This window comes from Oncorhynchus clarkii, chromosome 15, assembly GCF_045791955.1.
Source record: "Oncorhynchus clarkii lewisi isolate Uvic-CL-2024 chromosome 15, UVic_Ocla_1.0, whole genome shotgun sequence".
NCBI lineage: Eukaryota > Metazoa > Chordata > Actinopteri > Salmoniformes > Salmonidae > Oncorhynchus > Oncorhynchus clarkii.
In genome coordinates, this window is record NC_092161.1 from 20,815,406 (window position 1) to 20,836,976 (window position 21,571).

The following is a 21,571-nucleotide window of genomic DNA, read 5'->3' on the forward strand; positions in this document are numbered from 1 at the left end:
AGGTCAACTGCTTAGTCTTTTAATATTTTCTTTATAATTATATTTACACAGTAAGAAAGTATGTACATTTTATACAATCCCCTTTACTCTTTTTTTGTCTTGTACCTTTTAAAAATATATCCATATATCGTGTTCCCTGCCACGATATTTCACACCTGTTCGATCACAATCTAATATTTCGTTTTGACTCTTCCAGTAGAGGGCTGTTCGAGAGCATGCGCACAACCGCAGCAAGAGAACATTATTCCTCCTGTCACCAGTGCCTGTCACAACATTGAGGGGCAAAACGACAGCAGTGTGGGTAAGGACTTCAACATTTCATACAACTGCACTTTGTTTTTAAAAGATAATCAAGCACACACTATAGGGGTGCTCCAATATGTGGGACGAAAACAATTCGAATGGCGTGTCGGGTTTTGCCATCGTGTTCAGATGCGTTGATGACAATCCTCGCTCTAATCTCTCATGTTTTCTCCTGTTAAACTAGCGAACATATAAAATGCCCCTTCCCTCAACTACTGACCCACTAAATTAAGTAAAATAGCTGTCTATGTATTCGTCAATTTGTTGCTGTAACGTTTTCCAAACATGTGACACGATAGTGTAGGCTAAACAATGCGCAGCAAGGCAGTCAAGCTAAGTGAAACTATAATTTTTCTCGGAAATGTTTCGTCTTAACCTTGCACGTTAGGATTTTTGGTAGGTAACAATGTGTCATCGTGATGAGTTACTGTCTGTGTGCGAGGAGACTAGTTACAATTGTAACAAGTTATTAACGAAGCTTTGCTACGTTGTTTTTATTTCCTTGACTTCAGGGCTATCTTCTCATCCAGGTTGTTTTCTAGTTGGGTGGAGTGTCAGTTTTATATAGTTGTTTGGCCCTGATATTTAAATTACCTCTACATTTTGTTGAACAACATCTACATTTTCTGCTTATTCAAACCAACCAGGTTTAAGGTTTGTCATGTTTTGTTTGTAAAACCTTGGGCCTAAATGTCAACTTGTCAAGTGTTTTTTCAATTACACTGTAACATCAACCCATTGTTTGTTTCATTCCTGCAATTTATCCAGAAAGTGCATATAAAATACTATCTCATTCCCGAGATTAAGGTTAGTTTCCTTATTCTAACAATAATGATTTTCATTCAACCCAACTAATAATTGTCAACCCCTTATCCTATTCAAATGAAATGTTTTGATGCACTCTTATAATTTTACCTGAAGAAAACTGAAGAAAAATAGGTACATTGGGAATGATATACACCGGTTGAGTTAAGAATGATGTAAGCGCTTATTTTTTTATGTTATGCATAAAGATGTTGCCACAGGCAAACAAACAGTCACTAAAGTATCAAAATGAGAATAGATAGGCCTAAAACATACCAGTAGACACCCCGATTTATGTTTTGTTGCTTTTTCAAATATTGTTTTAACTTTAGTTCTCTAGTCATTCAATTATTATTACTCACTAAAACACTACTCATTAGTGTTTTAAGGAATAACCTCTGTTTGCTGTAATTTCTGAGAGAATAAACCCTTCCCACTGGGAACAGAAGTCAACTTCATTTCAATGAAATGACGTAGAAACAACTTTGATTCAACCAGTGTATGCCCACTGGGTTATGTCAAGTTTATACTATAGCATCACAACGTCATTCCCATTCAATATTTCATCATTTACATTCACTTTGAAGGAGAGTGATTTTGTGTCTTGCTGAGTGATTGTCAGAAAGACACATCAAAGGATAGATCGTTGTGGTGTTTATTTCGATGTCAGTGTCGGGAAGTTGTTCATAAGCTTCCTGCTTTCCACACTGCTCTATTGCTGCCACACAACACTTCCTGTTATAGCACACACAGATTAAACATGAATAAATTGTTTTGGCTTGAGAATCCACGATTCAGTTTATGTGTATCCATGGAAGAACTATTCAACAATAATAAATCACATAAACTGTGATTTTTGTCTCTGGTGTGTTAGTAATTGTAAATCTTATCTGACAACGTGTGGAACCGTATCCTAACTTACGTTGTGACTTCAAGATCTCTAGAGAATGTTGCACAGGCTTTGTGAAGTCATCCCTTAGTTTTTGCATTTTTCTTCTGCTGTCAAGCTAAGATGGTATGTCATATTACATTTATGATTATATTTATGTTGTAGAACTGACATTTTTTTCTAATCTGTTGAAATGGTATTGAACTTGAACTTTCATGTGCACTTCATGTGATTTGAGTGAAGGGAACCTTTCTCCTTTCTGATGGACATGCTTCTTGCTGATGGATCAAGGGCTTTTTTGGAGGCTGAGAGTACATTCTATTTACTTACATGGACACTTTATATCATAAATCAAGTATTTTCCTCTTTAAAGTCGTCTTGCAGGTTGTGTAGCCTACTGCCTGGTTGAGAGACATTTCATACTGACTGTAAAGCATATAAAACAATGCTATAACACTTAATTATAAGACTTGTAATGCAAGCCTAGGGTTTTTTAGTCATCTAATGTTTCAGCTTGAAAAATCTGTTAAGGAGCATCCAGCCATGTTTTCCTGCATTATTTGCTCTCATGGCACTTATTTGCTCTCATGGCACTGTACAGTACACACAGTTAAGTATTACAGAGTTTTCTGTCACGTAGACTATCCTGTTAACTTAAATACTTCAGTATTGCAGTATTGGCTTGGCTCTCTCCCTTCACAGAACGTGTCAGTGATCGCATCTGTTTAGGTTTATTAGTTATAGTTTTATTGTGTTTGTTAAAAACGATGTTGAATGGATGTAATTCTTTGTGTATGTCCATTTTTTGGGACATGGCACTAGTTGGCCATTGTTTTAGATTTCAATAGGAGGAAAGCCAATCACAGATCTGGGGCACATAGCCATTTTTGAGCAACATGCTGGCACCTCAATAGGGGAAAACACTGTTGATTTCAATTATGCGTTTAGCCTCAATTATAGAACCCAGGCATTACTAGTAATGTGACTGAAGTGTATAATTTCAGTCAAATCCCTGCATTAAATATGTGATTATTTAATCTAATGCAACAGGTTGAGCAATATATGCTGTATGTATCTGGAAATGTTATTCACAACTGAAATAGAGAAGGCATTGCCCTAAAATAGAAAAGGTCTCTCTAGTTTTGGATTACACTGTCTTATCTTTCTTTGACAGGATTACTGAAAGAGAATGCACTGACTTTCCAAAGCAGTTGTAAATGGGCTTTCTGGTTATCTACCACTATACAAAACAATAATAGATGTTGTTAAGTAATTTCAATTGATCAAGATCAGTTTTTCAACTTAATCTCGCAACAGACATGCTGTAGACATGAAGTTTCTACTTTGCCATCCCATTCATCTCTTGCCTCAGGTCCTGAAATCTTGATGATCGGAATTGTCATTGAAATCTGGTGATAAAATTATATGATGCATAGTCATTTAACGGATTCTTAATTCATGGATACGATGTGTTATCAGATACTGGACCTATTCATTTTGATTTGAGATTGAATTGAGTAGCTTAGTCAGTGCCAAGGCTGGTCTGACATTCAACTAAGTTAAATGATGTGGCCTTCATGTACAGAACAAAAGGGTGTCAGCATAATTATTTTGAACATACTTACGTATATGTCACTGAGAGAGACAAATGTGTGTCTTGAGTGTAGTTCTGCATCTATAATATTTATTCTCCTCATATATGCACTCTGATGTAGTCTATATGATAACATGGTGACATTTGTTGCCATTGTATGCCAAGGACATTTAAGCCTAACTGCTCAATTTCATACGGTGCTTAGTGTGCTATAAGCTTATATCTTCATGGCATTGACAAAGCAGATTGTCTTGAAACAGCAGGTTTCCCGTTTCAATAGAATGTAAATGTGTGCAAGTTACATTTTTCTCACCAGCCTCAGAGACCGACTATTGATCAAGCCTACGTTGACTTTGAATCAGGAGCCATTTTACTACACTTGAGGAGTATATTGAGAGTGCCACCAGCATGCAGTCTGGAGGCATTGTTTAGATTAAGAACAAATCAATTTTTTCCCTTTGCAACCGAATAAAACAGGACGTACCCTGTAGTCATTTGTGTTGGAAATCCAATCATTGTGCTTGGCACGTTTTGTCACAACTTGTTGGTGTGCTATTCATCACTCGCCAGGCATTTCCATAGGCAGTTCCCAATAAAATCAAAACAAATTTGATCCCAGTTTGCTTGGTTTCTTTGAGCCAGTTTCTATGAAAAATGAAAACCCAGGGCACAATAACACTCCGTTGACCCGGTTTGTCTATGGCCTCCAGGCTCTCTCCTTTTGTTGTGTTGAAGCAAATGAGACGCGGGTATCTGCTAAGTCCAGGAAAATGTGCGAATTTGTGTAGCCTCATGCTGTGTAGACTCAGGGGGGAGTGGGTGGTCCCTATTCCCTGAGCATACCGCATACTAAAGCTCCAAAAACCCTTAGCCAAAGTGCCCTCATGCATTACAGTGTTTGTACACTGTTGTAGACAAAAACAACTGTGTTTACTGATAATCCTCAAATAGAAACTAAGGATGAAGTGATTGGAGCCATAGGAGAAATGTGCCTTAAGCCTATAAAGCTAGTCTTTAAATGTATCTTTTGGCCTTCTTCCACAGCTTTAGACATTTTCTCCTTGCATAGGATAAATCAGACTTTGCAAGTGTTAAAATCTCGGTGTTACGGTTAAAAGTGCTGTGAGTGTTATATCTGAGTGTTGATTCTAGTGGGATTGAAATTGACACCACTTCTGGTGAATAAATGAAGTGTTATTTGAATCATAGTGGAATAAACACTGCGTGGTGTTGTTACTCCACTGTGTTTAGTTCATTTTCTTTAATTCTCTGAGTGAAAAAGTCCTAGGAGGGGCCTCTATCCTTTTTCCCAGAATGCTTTGTTGCAGGTAGATTTTTAGAATAGTTTGTTTTTATATCAATGTTTCTGCATGCATGTTGTTTGATTCATTGATTTTATACAATTTCTAAACTAATCCAACCTGTAACGGGTTGGACCTATTGCACCCGTTACTGAGATGGTTGTTCCAGTTTATATGGTTTAGGTAGTCTTGTTTGTCAAGTCCTTCACCTTAGCAGTCATTCTGAATGCAGGTTTTGGGTGATATAATATTCCTATTATTTGCTGGATTCTGAAAGGAATTACTAATCACTTCACAAACCAGTTTATTGTGATTTGCAGGTCTGATGTGGCCCATGAGCCAGGATTTTTAGACCACAATGTTGAGGATAACTAGTTCACAATTAAAGACCTTACCAAATTTGCAATATATGGTCATAAAGTGTTCACTTTAAATTGAAACATATCCACTTTGGCAGTCACCTGGACAGCTTCAGGATGAAGAGTTATTGAATGCAACAGGCATGTCTCTGTCACTAACAAACACAGTCATGGGTTGGTATCTCTCAAATTGACTTGAATGGCATGCTGGGCAATATTCAAATAAGGCTTTACTTTACTAACCTGTGATGTTACAATACCCCCCCCCCCCCCCCCAAAAAATACTGTAACCCTAAATAAAATAAAATCTAAGTTTATTGGTCACGTACACATTTTATGTTTTGCCTGTTCAATACAATCCTAATTTAAGTCCGAATTTGCCACACCCACGGTGTTAAGGCACAACACTCTAAGGGTGTTAGTTTGTGAACACTTTGAAAAGTGTTAGTTTAAATCTGTTTCGGTGGGTGACATATCATTTCTAAGAAAGTGCTACATTTAACACTGTGTGCTAAAATTCTGATCTCAAATTTGTTGTGTAGTAATTACATTTTCGAAAGGGAATAGATGATTCCCCAGCAGTAAATGTATGAAAAAGGGTTTGACGCCACCACATTCATTGTGTCTAGTAGGATGATATGAATTCCCCTTTTTCTTTTCTATTTTCCAGAAAGTATGCATTTACCAGGCTATATTTGACACTTAACAGCATTGCTTAATAATATCTGTACATTTAATTCAGCCTGCATTCAAATGTGCCAGTGAACCGAGAATAAGCATTCCATAAGTGTTCTATAAGCGTTCTGTGAATCCCCAACTATCGGACGCAGGGTGTATTCTCAGATGACACAGGAGATAATTGGGGATCCACTTCCAGCAGGAGTCGCAACCCAAATAATTTAGGGAGACCAATTATAGATGTCTCAGAGATATTTCATCTGTATGGCAGCCTACGGCAGGGCCTCTGCCATCAATCAGATTAGGACAGATTACAATTTGTCTTTCTTTTGTCCCACGGGCGGTTGAATAGTGATTTGTTTTGCTCCTCATTGTCAGCGCACATAGAGAGAGACTGAGCTAAGCTGCTCAACAGACAAAGGGAGAGTTTAACTGTAGGTTGAAAGGCTTGTACTGACTACACACACCAAGCCTTAAAACTTTGAGAAAGGACCGATTCACTTCCCTCCTTTTGCCATGAATGCACTGAAAACATCAGATAACCATTAACATATTTTCCTCAATGTCCCTGCTGGTATCTTTCTCTTTTCCCTTTTCCATCCATTGAACACTTTTGTCGAGTCTCCATTATAATGTGAATGCTGTTTTTGTGCAGTGTTTATTGGATGCTCTTAGCGAGCTCTGTTATTGTGAACAAAAATAGACCAGCCTCTGTGTGTCAGATATTTCGGTTTCTTGTTATTCAGAAGTGACATAAAGGAGCCGTGTTTATGATGGATCTGTCTTGGACGGATTCATTGTGGAGGCATGAAAATGGCCACCACTTTCAGTTAGATTTTTCAATGTAAGACATAATGGGTCCCTTTACTGTAAATGCATGTAGTGGGCAAAAAATACACCTATACATATCCTGCTGAGGTCTCTCTCTTTTTTTTTCCTCACTCTTTTTTAAAATCCTGCTCCCTCTTTTTCTTTTTTCGCTCTATCTAGATCTCTCAATTTTTCTCTCACACCTCTCTTTCTGTCTGGAGAATGATGTATGCTTGTAATGGCCGCTTGGCTGCCATTATCTTTTTTCGACTTATGCATGTTTGTGTAACACAGCTCATTTGTGACCAATGAACAATACCCAGGAGTAGTGCATTACGCCATCAAGGTAAATGGAATCTATTTTAGGTAGCACCCATTAATAACCCCCCCCCCCCCCCCCCCCCCCCGCTAGCATCAGGTCAAGGTGGCAACATCCATCCTATTATCTCTATGGAATTGGAGCCTGTTGATAACTTTATTAATTCCTGTCAGGTACACAGTTCATGCTGCATTACAAAGGCCTGTTGCTGTAGCTGGTCTCCTGGGGCTGGGGTGTAATTGTCTCTTTGGATAACAGCAGTGGAGTTGGCTGGAAAATATAAATTGTGCTTAGCTTTTAGTGTTGTGATGGGCTTAATAAGGCTATGTTGTTTACACGGTTGGTCCGTCGCCAACCACTTTACTGAAGGTCAAAGGACATGCTGTGGGCTGAAACCTCTGCTAAATGACTAAAATGTAAACTCGATGTGCAATGCAATATTTACATGAAGAGCTAGCCCTACTGTACTTAACATGCACACATGCAGTTTAGGATTCAGTTCTCTACTCCCACAAACCTGGTCTTCTCCGCTCTCTTCTGTACAGCACACACACATCATACACCTCCTGGTGGCTTTTTCACTGTCAACTGAAACAATTAGATCAACGTAGCCCCGCAAGGGAGGGTTACGCCACACAGCGGCACCCCATGCCCAGAGCCTTGGCAGCCACCCTCTCCCAGTTAATCAGATAGGCTGTAGTCAGATCATCCACACTCACCTTCAGGCCTCCTCAAGCACTAGCTCCCTTCCCCCTCTCTCTGTCACACCTCCTGGAGACCTTCCCGTCACTCCACCAATTAATTATAGGCCCTCCCTATCTAATATGGAAGGTTCTATTGACTGCCTGGGAATGCAGTGGCATTTAGAGGGAGAATATGGGAGCCATTCAATCAAATCCTCATTGCAGTATTATTTAAGCTGTAGTTTATAAACAAACCTTATTGATAACAACAAAAAAATGAAATCTCTAGGTCGTTTTGGGGAAACTTAACACTAGATAGCAGAGGACTTTGCCTCACAAGTAGTTGTTTCTACTTTTTAGAATATGGTACGTTTACATGAATTGGAGTGTAAACAAAGTAAAATGCATTGCATTAATTGACTATTGCATGTTTGCCTATCATTCTGAACCAATGTGTTTTTGTTGTTTTCAGTCTCTGGCTTCTAATAGATCTGTGAAGACATAGAATGTGATTGGAATGGAAGCTCGGAGAAGGAGTCCCTGATTGGCCGAAAGACTGGGCGGGTGCACATACCAAACGGTGAGTCACTTTGGAGGTTCACAGAACCGCTAGAGAGTTCACTTAACATTAGGGTGGTCAGAATGATGATTTGAGTCCCTTTCAGGGTCATACATGATTATCTTGTGGTTACAGTGCCTTCAGAAAGTATTCATACCCCTTGACTTATTCCACATGTTGTGTTACAGCCTGTATTCAAAATTGATGAAATATTTTTTTTAAATCTCACCCACTTACCTTACATTCAGTCCCAGATATACAGTGCTTTCGGAAAGTATTCAGACCCATTGACTTTTTCCACATTTTGTTACCTTACAGCCTTATTCTAAAATAGATTACGTTTTTTTTCCCCCTCATCAAACTACACACAATACCCCATAATGACAATGTGAAAACATGTATTTTTTTGAAATATTAAAACATTTATTGAAAATGAAATGCAGAAATAACAAATTTACGTAAGTATTCACATTCTTAAGTATTAACTCAAGGGTGTGAATACTTATGTAAATCTGATATTTGTGAGCCTTTCTTGGTGAAAGGCTCTGCATGGTCGTTCCAATGCAGAAATCAGGGCATTAATACTTATTGCGCTTCGCTGAACAGAGCTGTTATGAAGGAAGTTGTCAAGGAAGTGAGTTTGTGTTTATACTGGCCCTACCGTCAACCAATTATGTCAATGCAGTGCTATACGACGCTCTCCGCATTGTTACAAAATTTGGGCAGGACACGGCGATGCGGTACAGAGCTCAATTTGTCCTTATGTATGCCGATGGAGGCTCCGCAATTGCGTCACAATACGGCGCTTCTGACCACATTTTCGTCTCAAGCATAAATGGGCTTTTAGTCTCTAAGAGCTTTGCACACCTGGATTGTACAATATGTGCACATTTATTCTTAAAAAAATATTCAAGGAAGGTCAAGTTGGTTGTTGATCATTGGTAGACAGCCATTTTACATTTTTCCCATATTTTCAAGACGATTTAAGTCAAAACTGTAATTATGCCACTCAGGACCATTAAATGTCATCTTGGTAAGCAACTCCAGTGTAGATTTGGCCTTGTGTTTTAGGTTATTATTCTGCTCAAAGGTGAATTTATCTCCCAGTGTCTTTGGGAAAGAAGACTGAACAAGGTTTTCCTCTAGGATTTTGCCTGTGCTTAGGTCTATTCCATTTTATTTGTATCCTAAAATACTCCCTAGTCCTTAGATTCAAGATGGCGCCGATAAAGATGGCAGCTTCGCTTCAAGTCCTTAGGAAACTGTGCAGTTTTTAACATTTTTTATGTATTATTTATTAAATTGTTAGCCCAGAAAACCTTAAGTGTTATTGCATACAGCCGGGAAGAACTGTTGGATATCAGAGAGATATCAACTTACCAGCACAACCAGCACTACGACCAGGAATACGACTGTCCCAAAGCGAACCCTTTGCCTGCAACTCCCAGGGCATTTGAACTGATTCCAGAGGCTGACCACAAAACAATGCCGTCGGAGGAGAGGGTGCTGGCGCGGTCTTCTAGTGCGGCTTCGGATGCACGCACACCACCCACCGCTTCCGAGTATTTTACACGCTAATGTTCAATCCCTAGTTAACCTGTCTGGGAACGGGGTTCCGCTAGCCAACAGCCAATGAAATTGCAGGGCGCCAAATACAAATCAAGGAAAATCTCATAAATCAAATTTCTCAAACATACAAGTATTAGGTACCATTTTAAAGATACAATTCTCGTTAATCCCGCAACAGTGTCTGATTTAAAAAATGCTTTACAGCGAAAGCTCCACAAACGATTGTTAGGTCACAGTCACAGTCACCAAGTCACAGAAAAACCCAGCCATTTTTCCAGCCAAAGAGAGAAGTCACAAAAAGCACAAATAGAGATAAAATGAATCACTAACCTTTGATGATCTTCATCAGATGACACTCATAGGACTTTATGTTACACAATACATGTATGTTTTGTTCGATAAAGTGCATATTTATATCCAAAAATCTCATTTTACATTGCAGTGTTATGTTTAGTAGTTCCAAAACATGCAGTGATTTTTCAGAGAGCCACATGAATTTACAGATATACTCATTATAAATGTTGATGAAAATACATTTGTTTTACATGGAAATATAGATACATTTCTCCTTAATGCAACCGCTGTGTCAGATTCCAAAAAAACTTTACGGAAAAAGCATAATCTGCGTATGGCGCTCAGAGCCCAAAACAGCCAAAAGAAGTATTCGCCATGTTGCGCAGTCAACATTGGTCAGAAAGAGCATTATAAATATTCACTTACCTTTGATGATCTTCATCAGAATGCACTACCAGGAATCCCAGTTCGACAATAAATGTTTGATTTGTTCCATAAAGTCCATCAATTATGTCCAAATAGCTTCTTTTGTTAGGGCGTTTGGTAAACCAATCGAAACACGCGTTCAGGTCCAACCGAACGTCGGACGAAAAGTTCAAAAAGTTATATTACAGGTCGTAGAAACTTGTCAAACTAAGTATAGAATCAATCTTTAGGATGTTTTTATCATAAATGTTCTATAATGTGCCAACCGGAGAATTCCATTGTCTATAGAAAAGCAATGGAACGAGAGCTACCTCTCATGTGAAATGCGCTTGACTGAGAATGAGGCTGCTGCCAGACCCCTTAGTCAAACAGCTCTCATTCGGCCCCCCTTCACAGTAGAAGCCTGAAACCACGTTCTAAAGACGGTTGACAGCCTTAGGAAGTGCAAAATTACTCATATCCCACTGTGTATTCGATAGGGGCTGAGTTCAAAAGCTACAAACCTCAGATTTCCCACTTCCTGTTTGGATTTTTTCTCAGGTTTTTTCCTGCCATATGAGTTCTGTTATACTCACAGACATCATTCAAACAGTTTTAGAAGCTTCAGTGTTTTCTATCCAATACTAATAATAATAATATGCATATATTAGCATCTGGGACTGAGTAGGAGGCAGTTTACTCTGGGCACGCTATTCATTTAAAAGTGAAAATGCTGCCCCCTATCCCAAAGAAGTTAACAAAGTTGACGAAATTAGGGAAAGAGTTGCTTTCTTTACAAAGAGATATCCGGGATTGTAGTAACATACTCTGTTTCACGGAGACATGGCTAGCTGGGGACATGCTGTTGGAGTCTGTACAGCCAACGGGATTTTCAGTCCATCGCGCCGACAGGAACAAACATCTCTCTGGTAAGAAGAAGGGCAGGAGTGTATGTTTCATGATTAACAACTCATGGTGTAATTCTAACAACATGCATGAACTCAAGTCCTTTTGTTCACCAGAACTAGAATTCCTCAAAATCAAATGCCGACCGTATTATATCCCGCCTCGGTTATCGTCACAGCCGTGTATAGTCCCCCCGCAAGATGCCATCATGGAACTTTATTGGACTTTATGCAAACTGGGAACCATATATCCCGAGGCTGCATTTATTGTAGCTGGTCATTTTAACAATGCTAATCTGAGAACAAGGCTACCTAAATTCTGTCAGCATATCGATTGCAGTACATGAGCGATTAGCACACTCGACTACTCTAACTTCCGCGATGCATACAAGGCCCTCCCGAGCCCTCCTTTTGGTAAATCTGACCATGACTCCATCTTGTTGCTCCCCTCCTATAGGCAGAAACTAAAACAGGAAGCACCCATGCTTAGGTCTACCCAATGCTGGTCTGACCAATCGGATTCCACTCTTCAAGATTGCTTCGATCACGTGGACTGGCATATGTTTTGAAGATATAAGCCACCTGCATGTGTTTATTAGGCTACTGTGCAGTCTGACAAGTAAACATAGCCTACAGTACATACTGTAGTAAACATGGGAAAGTGCCAAATTCCTTACATAAGGGAGAGCAGGCCATGTCCAGACTTTCTCGTGACATCAAGTACTCATTAACTCTTTTTCGGGTTGCATCAGTCATGGACAGAAACTTCTGAGACACAGTGTTAATGATGAACACCCGGAGGTTCACTGGTAAGCCACATTTGCCTCGGGATCTATCCCAGTTGGTATTCTGTGCCCACTTGTGGTATTTCTCTTCAGTTACACATCCTTGGAATAACAGAGCAGAATAACTGTCTGGATGGCCCTTGCTGTGCCTGGTGAGCAGTTGGTCAAGTTATTTTTGTCAGAAGAGGGAGGAATGGAAATATCAGGGTGAACTGACAACCTGACGAACCCGGCAGGTATGTTGACTCTGCCTGTCGGAGGTGGAGTTCCAGAGCTCATAGGTGTGCCTGGTATGGATTGTGACTCCATCTCATTCCTCGCCCTCTTCAACGCGTCATTCTCCGCCTGACTCTCCACCAATGTCGCCTGGCTCTGGACCAATGCATCTGCTGTCGCCCGTGTCTCTGCCTGGTTGCCAAGAAAGCTGTTTGTTTCTAGTTATTTTATTAACGAAGCATAAAGATGTTGATGAAGAAATACTGTACTGCTGTTTTTAGTTAGAAATGTAAAACTTCAGAGTACTTAAGCATCGAATACATTGCAGGTAGGGGGATGTTCACACCTACAGTAGCTGGGCTATAAAGAGTCGTTTGTCCTGCTAATCGGGCGACAAGTGTTTGAAAACCTGCTTTCAAAATTCCACCAGCTGTCCATCACTACTGTAAATAAAAACACAGCATCTTGTTTACGTCTTGTTTACATTCTTTATTGTAACCACAATGTCACAAATCATTTGTATCTACCTTTCCAATTACTTTTAGAGTTTGGGATTAATTTCATTCATATTATGGTGTTTCTATTCTAAGAAAAATTAAAAACCCTCTGGGTTTCCGTAAGGATGGAATGGAAAATATGGTGCTGTACAACGTGACAGTCGGGAGTACAGTACTGGACTATTTAGCTAATGAATCCCTGTTTCGTGCCGGCCGCAGGAGACTGGGGTTAAATTCCCCGACATGGAGGAAGGAATAGGCTGTCCTTGTAAATAAGCATTTGTTCTTACTTGACTTGCCTACTTAAATAAAGGTTACACTAACTTCAATATGCTCTTTAAGTAAGACCTACACCACTTGTAACAAACAGTACATTACTCAACACTAGTGAGACTCAGGTCACCTACGGTAAGCCTACAGTATATTGGAAAATATGACGTGACTCTCCGCCAATAATTACATATACAGGATTGGAGGATATATACGTAATTCAGTGATATTTATTCCCATAGTAATTTGTTATGGATCCATACCTAAATAAACATGGGCATTTTGAAAGAGTATTTTGATCATTAATTTATTAACTTCTTATGTTGCTGGTGGGAGGCTACCGTCCCACCTGGCCAACATCCGGTGAAATTGAAGACCGCGAAATTCAAAAATACCAAATTCAAATATTGAACATTCTTGAAAATATATGTGTTATACATCAAAATAAAGCTTAACTTCTTGTTAATCCAGCCGCTGTGTCAGATTTCAAAAAGGCTTTACGGCGAAAGCAAACCATGCAATTATCTGAGGACAGCGCCCTGCATACAAACACATAAATCATATTTCAACCAGGCAGGTGCGCCACAAAAGTCAGAAATAGCGATATAATTAATGCCTTATCTTTTGAAGATCTTCTGTTGGCACTCCAAAAATGTCCCAGAAACATCACAAATGGTCCTTTTGTTCGATAATGTCCTTTATGTCCCAAAAATGTCAATTTATTTGGTGCGTTTGATTCAGAAATACACTGGTTTAAACTCGCCCAACATGCCTACAAAGTATCTAATAAGTTACCTGTAAACTTGGTACAAACATTTCAAACAATGTTCCTAATCCAACCTCAGGTACCCTAAAACATAAATAATCGATCAAATTTAAAATGGAATAAACTGTTTCTAATACCTGATAAAAACAATGTGAAGCGCGCTCCAGTTCACGCTCACCAAAACAGTAGAGTCCACCTGGAGTGACATTTACAATGAATAGGACTACTTCTTCATTTCTCAAAAGAAAAACATTGAACGACTTCTAAAGACTGTTGACATCTAGTGGAAGCCATAGGAACTGCGACAGGGTAGCCTAGTGGTTAGAGCGTTGGACTAGTAACCGGAAGGTTGCAAGTTCAAACCCCAGAGCTGACAAGGTACAAATCTGTCGTTCTGCCCCTGAACAGGCAGTTAACCCACTGTTCCTAGGCCGTCATTGTAAATAAGAATTTGTTCTTAACTAACTTGCCTAGTTAAATAAAGGTAAAATAAATAAATACAAATAATAAGGGTATCCCATAGAAAACAATTGGGAAATCCTATGACCTCAATTTTTTTCCCCCCTGGATGGTTTGTCCTTGGGGTTTCGCCTGCCATATCAGTTCTGTTATACTCACAGACATTATTTTAACAGTTTTAGAAACTTTAGAGTGTTTGCTATCCAAATCTACAAATCTAATTTTATGCATATCCTAACTTCTGCAGGTCCGGAGGTGAAAATACTGCCTCCTACCCAAGAGAGGTTAACGAAGCATAAAGATGCCATTATTAGTTACATTGTTTTAGTTTGAATCTGCAGACTGGCACAAAGAACAGAACAGCGGGAATGTTTCCCTAATCAGCGCCATTTATTAGTGCAATGCCCCTTAAAGTGTAGCCAGTGTAGCGCCAGTGTAGCCCCATGGGCTAGGTCGGTCTTCTGTGTGCGGCTCTGCGGCCCATTCTGTGCCCTCGTGCATTGAACCTCGTGCACTTTCAGTGGATACAGCTGGAGAACTGCAAGGCAATCCCATTGTGCGCCACTCAGGAGCCATGAACAATTTGACCAATATATATTGTCCTGCTAATAACAGGGTTAATAATATATCTGTGAGAATATCCAAGGGGCTTTTATATAATTTAAAATTAATAATAACAATTGCTTTGTTTAAAAAAATAACAATACTTTGGGGATTTTGTTTTCAAATAATATAAAATGAGAGAGGGAAAAGGTCATTCTTGAACATGGGGTGAGACATTGTTACTAATTTGTAAATAAAGCCAGTTTGTTATTTAGAATGATTTATTTCTGTTTTTAAGGAGAAAAAACAAAAACCTACAATCATATCATGGGTCTCCCCGTCGAGGGCGGCAGGGTATTGAACTTTTATTTTATTTTGAATTAATAAACATTTTTGCTTTGCTATTATGGGGTATTGTGTGTAGATTGATGACGGAGTAAAAAACTATTTCATCTATTTTAGAATAAATCTGTAACTTAACAAAATGTGGAAAAAGTTGAAGGGTCGGATTAGTTTCCGAATGCACTGTATGTACTATACATATAGGTAGGGGTAAAGTGACTAGCAGCAGTGCATGTGGTGAGTGTGAAGGTATGTGTGTGTGTTGGGTTGTCAGTATAATGTAAGTGTAACCTGTTCTGTACCGGTACCTTTCTGCATTGCGTTCTGGTAAGGTGTAGATGGAAGATTAGGCTCTGCGCCAATTCTGCCGGTTGTCTCTCTTTTAAGGACTGCAAGGAATGTGTACAAATACAAGGCAAAAGTTAATGCTGCCGTCTGGGCTCCCATACAAGTATATTCTCCTTTCCTCATCACGCTCTGAGCACACCTAGGAGTAAAAGCATCAACAAGAAAATGCACATTTCAGTTTATACATTTTGTACACTAATAATCTGCTAATAAGTGCTCAATATTCCTTAGAGAGTATACTATTGTACCATTATACCTGAGGCATACTAATGAAGCAACAACGCCATTTTTGAAATGACCGGACAGGTAACAAAATGAACGAAAGGTAACTAGGCACATTAAACATACAAAATCGTCACATTTCACAACATACCTGCATGGAATGGGTACAAATACAAGGCAAAAGTTAATGCTGCCGTCTGGACTCCCATACAAGTATATTTTATTTATTTATTTATTTATTTATTTATTTATTTCACCTTTATTTAACCAGGTAAGTTCTCATTTGCAACTGCGAGCTGGCCTAGATAAAGCATAGCAGTGTGAACAGACAACAACACAGAGTTACACAGGGAATAAACAATAAACAAAACAATAAACAAAAAAACAAGTCAATAACATAGTAATTTTTTTTCATCTATATACATTGTGTGCAAAAGGTATGAGGAGGTAGGCAATAAATAGGCCATAGGAGTGAATAATTACAATTTAGCAGATTAACACTGGAGTGATAAATGATCAGATGAACATGTGCAGGTAGAGATACTGGTGTGCAAAAGAGCAGAAAAGTAAATAAATAAAAACAGTATGGGGATGAGGTAGGTAAATTGGGTGGGCTATATACCGATGGACTATGTACAGCTGCAGCGATCTGTTAGCTGCTCAGATAGCAGATGTTTAAAGTTGGTGAGGGAAATAAAAGTCTCCAACTTCAGCAATTTTTGCAATTCGTTCCAGTCGCAGGCAGAGGAGAACTGGAAGGAGAGGTGGCCAAATGAGGTTTTGGCTTTAGGGATGATCAGTGAGATACACCTGCTGAAGCGCGTGCTACGGGTGGGTGTTGCCATCATGACCAGTGAACTAAGGCAGTGCTTTACCTAGCATAGACTTGTAAATGACCTGGAGCCAGTGGGTCTGGCATAGAACATGTAGCGAGGGCCAGCCGACTAGAGCATACAGGTCGCAGTGGTGGGTGGTATAAGTTGCTTTAGTAACAAAACGGTTGGCACTGTGATAAACTGCATCCAGTTTGCTGAGTAGAGTATTGGAAGCTATTTTGTAGATGACATCGCTGAAGTCGAGGATCGGTAGGATAGTCAGTTTTACTAGGGTAAGTTTTGCGGCGTGAGTGAAGGAGGCTTTGTTGCGAAATAGAAAGCAGACTCTAGATTTGATTTTGGATTGAAGATGTTTGATATCTGGAAGGAGAGTTTGCAGTCTAACCAGACACCTAGGTACTTATAGATGTCCACATATTCTAGGTCGGAACCATCCAGGGTGGTGATGCTAGTCGGGCGTGCGGGTTCAGGCAGCGAACGGTTGAAAAGCATGCATTTGGTTTTACTAGCGTTTAAGAGCAGTTGGAGGCCACAGAAGGAGTGTTGTATGGCATTGAAGCTCGTTTGGAGGTTAGATAGCACAGTGTCCAAGGAAGGGCCAGAAGTATACAGAATGGTGTCGTCTGCGTAGAGGTGGATCAGGGAATCGGCCGCAGCAAGAGCAACATCATTGATATATACAGAGAAAAGAGTCAGCCTGAGAATTGAACCCTGTGGTACCCCCATAGAGACTGCCAGAGGACTGGACAACATGCCCTCCGATTTGACACACTGAACTCTGTCTGCAAAGCAGTTGGTGAACCAGGCAAGGCAGTCATTAGAAAAACAGAGGCTACTGAGTCTGCCGATAAGAATATGGTGATTGACAGAGTCGAATGCCTTGGCCAGGTCAACGAAGATGGCTGCACAGTACTGTCTTTTATCGATGGCGGTTATGATATCGTTTAGTACCTTGAGCGGGGCTGAGGTGCACCCGTGACCGGCTCGGAAACCGGATTGCACAGCGGAGAAGGTACGGTGGGATTCGAGATGGTCAGTGATCTGTTTGCTGACTTGGCTTTCGAAGACCTTAGATAGGCAGGGCAGGATGGATATAGGTCTGTAACAGTTTGGGTCTAGGGTGTCTCCCCCTTTGAAGAGGGGAATGACCGTGGCAGCTTTCCAATCCTTGGGGATCTCAGATGATACGAAGGAGAGGTTGAACAGGCTGGTAATAGGGGTTGCGACAATGGCGGCGGATAGTTTCAGAAATAGAGGTTCCAGATTGTCAAGCCCAGCTGATTTGTATGGGTCCAGGTTTTGCAGCTCTTTCAGAACATCTGCTATCTGGATTTGGGTAAAGGAGAAGCTGGGGAGGAGTGGGCGAGTAGCGGGGGGGGGTGGGGGGATGGGGGGGGGGGGGGGGCTGGAGCTGTTGGCCGAGGTTGGAGTAGCCAGGAGGAAGGCATGGCCAGCCGTTGAGAAATGCTTGTTGAAGTTTTCGATTATCATGGATTTATCGGTGGTGACTGTGTTACCTAGCGTCAGTGCAGTGGGCAGCTGGGAGGAGGTGCTCTTGTTCTCCATGGACTTTACAGTGTCCCAGAACTTTTTGGAGTTAGAGCTACAGGATGCAAATTTCTGCTTGAAAAATCTGGCCTTTGCTTTCCTGACTGACTGCGTGTATTGGTTCCTGACTTCCCTGAACAGTTGCAAATCGTGGGGACTATTCGATGCTATTGCAGTCCGCCGCAGGATATTTTTGTGCTGGTCGAGGGCAGTCTGGTCTGGAGTGAACCAAGGGCTATATCTGTTCTTAGTTCTGCTTTTTTTGAACGAAGCATGCTTGTCTAAGATGGTGAGGAAGTTACTTTTAAAGAATGACCAGGCATCCTCAACTGACGGGATGAGGTCAATATCCTTCCAGGATACCCGGGCCAGGTCAATTAGAAAGGCCTGTTCGCAGAAGTGTTTTAGGGAGCGTTTGACAGTGATGAGGGGTGGTCGTTTGACCGCGGACCCTTAGCGGATACAGGCAATGAGGCAGTGATCGCTGAGATCCTGATTGAAGACAGCAGAGGTGTATTTGGAGGGCAATTTGGTCAGGATAATGTCAATTAGGGTGCCCATGTTTATGGATTTAGGGTTGTACCTGGTGGGTTTCTTGATGATTTGTGTGAGATTGAGGGCATCTAGCTTAGATTGTAGGACTGCCGGGGTGTTGAGCATATCCCAGTTTAGGTCACCTAACAGAACAAACTCTGAAGCTAGATGGGGGGCGATCAATTCACAAATGGTGTCCAGGGCACAGCTGGGAGCTGAGGGGGGTCGGTAGCAGGCGGCAACAGTGAGATACTTATTTCTGGAAAGAGATTAATTTTTAAAATTAGAAGTTCGAAATGTTTGGACATAGACCTGGAAAGTATGACAGAACTTTGCAGGCTAACTCCTCCCCCTTTGGCAGTTCTATCTTGATGGAAAGTGTTATTGTTGGGTATGGAAATCTCTGAATTTTTGGTGGCCTTCCTAAGCCAGGATTCAGACACGGCAAGGACATCAGGGTTGGCAGAGTGTGCTAAAGCAGTGAGTAAAGCAAACTTAGGGAGGAGGCTTCTGATGTTGACATGCATGAAACCAAGGCTTTTTCGATCACAGAAGTCAACAAATGAGGGAGCCTGGGGACATGCAGGGCCTTGGTTTACCTCCACATTACCCGAGGAACAGAGGAGGAGTAGGATGAGGGTGCGACTAAATGCTATCAAAACTGGTCGCCTAGAGCATTGGGGACAAGGAATAAAAGGAGCAGATTTATGGGCGTGGTAGAATATATTCAGGGCATAATGTGCAGACAGGGGTATGGTGGGGTGTGGGTACAGTGGAGGTAAGCCCAGGCACTGGGTGATGATAAGAGAGGTTGTATCTCTGGACATGCTGGTTATAATTGGTGAGGTCACCGCATGTGTGGGAGGTGGGACAAAGGAGGTATCAGAGGTGTGAGGAGTGGAACTAGGGGCTTCATTGTAAACTAAAACAACGATAACTACCCTGAACAACAGTATACAAGGCATATTGGTATTTGAGAGAGACATACAGCAAGGCATAAAGTAATCGCAGGTCTTGATTGGGAGAGCTTGCTAAAACAACAGGTGAGACAACAACAGCTAGTCAGCCAACACAACAACAGCAGATAAAATGGCGATGACTAGGCAGAGATGGTCCGATTATCTACACACAGAGCCTGAGTTCGCGGTTGTGGCCGACAGATAAAACATAAATAAACATAATAGAGTATCGTGATTAATGGACTGTCCAGCAGGAATCAGCTATGTAGCCAAATGATCATAGTGTCCAGTGGGCAGCAGTAGATGGAACAGGGAAGCTGCCACTACGCTAGCACGCGGGCAACACAGCGTTTAAAATTAGTAGCCCGGGGGTGGTAGGGGGGGTCTGCTCAGACGGAGGCCGGTTGAAGGCACAGCGGATGGAGTATTCGTCGGCAGACCAGTCGTGGTGGTGCGGCGGGGGGCCGTGTCGACATAGAATCCAAGCCAGATGGCGAAAGAGGTGTTGTATATTTTAGTTTGCTAGCAGGGAGATTTTCCTGGCTCACGGCTAACTGGTGCTAGCTTCGTGGCAGTGGCGTTAGCCAATATATCCAATCGGTAGCAGCGGTGATCCGGTGCCAAGGTCCAGAGTTTACAGCAAGGATCCGGTGGAGTATTGGGCTCCAGCCGTGTATGAGTGGGGTTCGGGTGAACAGCTGAGTAGGCTGGGACGTGGGCCTCAGGGATAGCTTCGGTACTGGGTGCAAGCTAGCTGTGAAGATCAGAAGAGGTGGTCCAGGGATTACGGCAGGAATCCGGCGTTGTTGTGGAGAGACAGTTCGATACTGGAGAGTATTATCCAGGCTAAAAACAGGGCTGGCTGTGCAGAAGGTAAAAGCCGCTAACCATGACTAAACAGCTTGTAGCTAATTAGCTGGTTAGCTTCTGGAGGTTCTTGAATGTATTCTAAAATAAAAAATAATAGCGATTCCGTATCACATTGGGGGAGGCAGGTTACCGGAAGGTATAATCGAATTAAAAATCGAAAATTGATTGAAAATAAATATGGGTCCAGTGAGTGGTTGGGCTGGCTGGGGACACGGCAATTCAGACAGTTAGCAGGCCTGTGCTAACAAGCTAACAGTTAGTAGGCCGGGGCTAAATAAGCTAGCAGTTAGCAGACCGGGGCTAAACAAGCTAGCAGTTAGTAGACCGGGGCAGGCTAGCAGTTAGCAGGCCAGGTTAGCAAGCAAGCAGATAGCAGGGGCTAGAAAGTTAGCCTTTGGGGGACGTCGCAATGGGGTTAAGTCTGTTTTTGGCTCTTCATGCGGTGAATTCGATAGACCGGTCGTGGAATTAGTAGGGTTCCAAGTAGCTCTAGGTAGCTAGCAGGCGTAGCTGGTTAGCATAATAGACCTTCAGCGGGCGTCGCGCCTGAGGGGCCTGTTGGAGTCCTCGGGCAGATTATGTCAGTATTCCAGTCGTAGGGGATCTGCGGGGTTCCATGCCCCGTACCGGCTGTAGAAGGGGTCCGGATATTGTAGCCCAGGAGTATGCTTCGGTGGTAGCACAGGAGCTCTGGCCGTGCAAGCTTCAAGCTAAGTGGATGGAAACGCTAGCCAGGAGTAGTCATCCGGGGTTGCGGTTAGCTAGTTGTGAAGATCCAGATGAAAATGTTCAGTTTGCGGTGGGAATCCGGGGATAAAAATAATAGGTCCGTTATGCTCTGGTTAGAGTCACGTTGTTCGAACTGGCGAGAGCTATTCGAGCTGAAGGTTAGCTGATGACCGCT

At 41.5% G+C, this 21,571-nt stretch overlaps 1 protein-coding gene across 6 annotated transcripts in view; it reads left to right on the forward strand.

The window, feature by feature from the left end:
* The first annotated feature begins 228 nt into the window (after positions 1–228).
* The window catches only part of LOC139367031 (lethal(3)malignant brain tumor-like protein 4), a 147,433-nt gene continuing 126,090 nt past the window's right edge, over positions 229–21,571 (forward strand). For all 6 annotated transcript variants that reach the window (XR_011626832.1, XR_011626833.1, XM_071104935.1 and 3 more), the window contains exons 1-2: positions 229–301; positions 8,213–8,320. The gene's annotated coding sequence lies outside the window, so the exon portion shown is untranslated. The remainder of the gene's footprint in view (positions 302–8,212; positions 8,321–21,571) is intronic.